Source organism: Hipposideros armiger, unplaced genomic scaffold (assembly GCF_001890085.2).
Source record: "Hipposideros armiger isolate ML-2016 unplaced genomic scaffold, ASM189008v1 scaffold_44, whole genome shotgun sequence".
Taxonomy (NCBI): Eukaryota; Metazoa; Chordata; class Mammalia; order Chiroptera; family Hipposideridae; genus Hipposideros; species Hipposideros armiger.
The window spans coordinates 3,758,534-3,762,306 of NW_017731394.1; the positions used below are offsets into that span (position 1 = coordinate 3,758,534).

At 45.5% G+C, this 3,773-nt stretch overlaps 1 pseudogene; it reads left to right on the plus strand.

The window, feature by feature from the left end:
* The first annotated feature begins 1,343 nt into the window (after nucleotides 1-1,343).
* LOC109381112 (histone-lysine N-methyltransferase SETMAR-like) lies at nucleotides 1,344-2,375 on the plus strand (annotated as a pseudogene).
* Nucleotides 2,376-3,773: the final 1,398 nt, after the last annotated feature.

Below are 3,773 nucleotides of genomic sequence, written 5' to 3' on the forward strand. Positions count from 1 at the left end.
TTTGTTCTCCCTGCTCTGCAGCCAAACCAGGCCCCTCCCCTGTCCCAAGTATGCTGGTTTTTCATCCTCTAGAGATCTCCACACAAGCCACTCTCCCTGCCTGGAATGCCCCCCCTTTCCTCATTTGCACCCTGTAGAACATTAACGTTTGTGTTTTATCTTCATTAATGAGCTAGGGACTCTAGGCAAAGATTCTGGCCAATCTCACCTTTATATCCTCTCAGCACCTAGCATGGGCCCTGGACCATAGGAGACATTCAACAAATGTTTGTGAAATGAATAAATGAATGACATTTGCTTGGCTATGGAAGATTGCAGCTACATGTATTTTCAGGACCTAGGGAAAAAAATCTCTTCTTTGGAATTGATCCCCCCAAGGAGGTAGTATTTTACAGTCAGTGGGGGTCTCATACGCTTTAAAGCTATTTAAATGACTGTTGGTCTCTCATATATTTTAAATAACACTTCAATTTTGGTGCTTGCCCATAGGCAGTGTTACAAAGCCTAGCTCTTTTTTTTTTTTTTTACAATCAGTAACACTGATAAATTAAACCCAGAGTGTGCATATGTGTGGTGACACCCCTCCCCCACTTCCCCCACAGACACCTCAAAAGGCTCCAGCATTCTCCCACCTCCACTATCTCCTGGGCTAAATTCAGCCCAAGACTGTCTGGGTTTATTGGGGCAGAGTGTGAGGGCGTTTCTGATGGTTAATTGAAATCCACAGACATCTTCAATACCTCATTGCAAGTAACAGCTGTTACCGTCTCTCCTGACCAGGTGTTAATAAGTAGGAAATATGAAGTTGAAATTTGGCTCACTCTCCCTGTCTTAACCCCAAGCCAACCAATAGTAGAAAATCTAGAATACTCAAAGGGCACAGAAAGATTGAAACAAAGCTCCCACCCCACCTACTCCCTTCCCCTGCCAACTCCTGAGCGAAAATAATATGAAGTGATTTGATGTTTTAAGAAAATCCTCCTGGAGAGACAACGTTGCCTAATGGTTAAAAGTACCCAGGCACTGGAAGCAAGCAGACCTGAGGTCAAAGTGCAGACTCTACCATTTTCAACTGGGGGTTCTGCTATGGTCTGAATGTTTGTGTCCACCCCTTACCCCAAATTCATTTGTTGAAATCCTAACCCCCAAAGGTGATGGTATTAGTTATAGGTTGCTACAAAAGTACTTGCGGTTTTTGCATTGTTGAAATTTGCCATTTGATATTGGAATACATTCTTAAATAAATGTGGTTATGTTATACATCATTTTAATGTGCATTTCTTGCTTTATTTTTTTTGCTAATGACTTATTACTTGCTGTTTATTTTATATTTATTTTACACTATGGAAATGATGTTAGACAAAAAGCCAATTGGAGCGATTTTCTTATTCGAGTTCAAAATGGGTCGTAAAGCAGCAAGACAACTCGCAACATCAACAACATGTTTGGCCCACGAACTGCTAATGAATGTACAGTGCAGTGGTGGTTCAAGAAGTTTCACAAAGGAGACGACAGCCTTGAAGATGAGGAGCGTAGTGGCCGGCCATCAGAAGTTGGCAACGGCCAATTGAGAGCAATCATCGAAGCTGATCCTCTTACAACTACACAAGAAGTTGCCAAAGAATTCAATGTCGACCATTCTATGGTCGTTTGGCATTTGAAGCAAATTGGAAAGGTGAGAAAGCTCAATAAGTGGGTGCCTCCTGAGCTGACGGCAAATAAAAAAAATCGTCGTTTTGAAGTGTCGCCTTCTCTTATTCTACGCAACAATGAATCATTTCTTGATCGGGTTGTGACATGTGATGAAAAGTGGATTTTATATGACAACCGGTGACAACCAGCTCAGTGGTTAGACCGAGAAGAAGCTCCAAAGCACTTCCCAAAGCCAAACTTGCACCAAAAAAGGTCATGGTCACTGTTTGGTGGTCTGCTGCTGATCTGATCCATTACAGCTTTCTGAATCCCGGTGAAGCCATTACATCTGAGAAGTGTGCTCAGCAAATCAATGAGATACTGCAACGAAAACTGCAACACCTGCAGCCGGCATTGGTCAACAGAAAGGGCCCAATTCTTCTCCATGATGGCGCCCAACCTCACATGGCACAACCAACGCTTCAAAAGTTGAATGAATTGGGCTACGAAGTTTTGCCTCATCCTCCATAGTCACCTGACCTCTTGCCAACCGACTACCACTTCTGCAAGCATCTCGACAACTTTTTGCAGGGAAAACACTTCCACAATCATCAGAATACAAAAAATGCTTTCCAAGAGTTTGTCAAATCCTAAAGCATGGATTTTTACACTACAAGAATAAACAAACTTATTTCTCATTGGCAAAAGGTGTTGATTGTAATGTTTCCTATTTTGATCAATAAAGATGTGTTTGAGCCTAGTTATAATGATTTAAAATTCATGGTCCGAAACCGGGGCCTTTGGGAAGTGATTTGGTCATGAGGAGGGAGCATTTGTGAATGGAGTTAGTACTCTAGTAAAAGAGATCCACGTATTTCCCTAGCCCCTTCTGCCATATGAGGATACAATGAGAAGTCTGCAGCCCAGAGGAGCGCCCTCGTCCAGCCATGTGGCACCCTGACCTCGAACTTCCAGCCCCCAGAACTGTGAGTAGTACATTTCTGCTGTGTATAAGCTTCCCAGTCTGTTAGAGCCAACCAGAGGGACTAAGGCAGGCATTGAGCAGATTCCGTAGCCTCCCAAAGATCCAGTTTCTTCATCTGTGAAAACCTACCCCACAAGGGTTTGAACTGAAGTTTAAAAGGTAAAGATGCTTCATAAACAGCACCTCTTAGGATCTGCACAGGCTCTGGCCCTCTTTCTGCTGGAATCCCGTCTTGCAAGCAGAGTGAACATGGAGCCACCCTGTCTACTCTCTCCTGCCCCACTCCAACACCGAGAGGGCACAGAGAACTCGGTCCTATATTCAAGGTTCGTTCTCTTTCTTCCTCCAGGTGTTCACTGCCTGTCACTCTACACCGACCCCCAGTGTCTCACTGTCCTCACTCAGGGCACTGTAGAGGCGTGGTGTAGTACGTGGGCTTTGAAGACGGATGTTGAAAATGTGGCTCCACCTGGAATGTCCAGCCTTTCAGCCTTGCCTGGAACTGTCTCAGTTTTAGCACTGAAAGTCCTGTGTCCCCGGAAGCTTCTCAGTCCCAGGCAAAACGGGGCATTTTTTCCTCCTTGCGCCACTGTTTAGTGGGCTGTGATCCTGGCTAGCATTTCCCTCTCTGTAGCTGGGGGATTTGAGCAATTCTACAATCATCCTTGGGGATGGGAAGGAAACAAGTGAGTGCCTGGAACATCCTGTCCCAGAGACTCAGTCAGCATTCAGGGTCTGTCTAACCCCCTGAGCCCACCAAAGAGCCCACCCTCAGGAGGCCAAAGCCCCCACTCTCAGGCTGAGCTGCTCTTGAGAAGCTATGAAGTGCTTGCTTGGTCTCAGGGTCATTTCTTTCCTTGGGGTGGGAGGGCACTTTGTCATGACCACACGAGGGCGAGCAATCCGCTGACACCCTCACCTGGGTTTCCGAGCTCCCCTTTCAACCTTGACTATCCCCAAATCAAAATGAACGGCGTTGAAGGAAATGAGGAAAGTGCTTCCTAGGATACCAGATGTAGGCTGGAGGTGAGGGGCAGGTGAACAGAAATGGGGCAGGTGAACAGAAATGGGGCAGCTGCTTTTCTGTAATGAGAGCAGCGCTGTTGTCTTGCCCAGGAGTGCATCATCAGCACTAATGAACCTGAAAATCAATCTT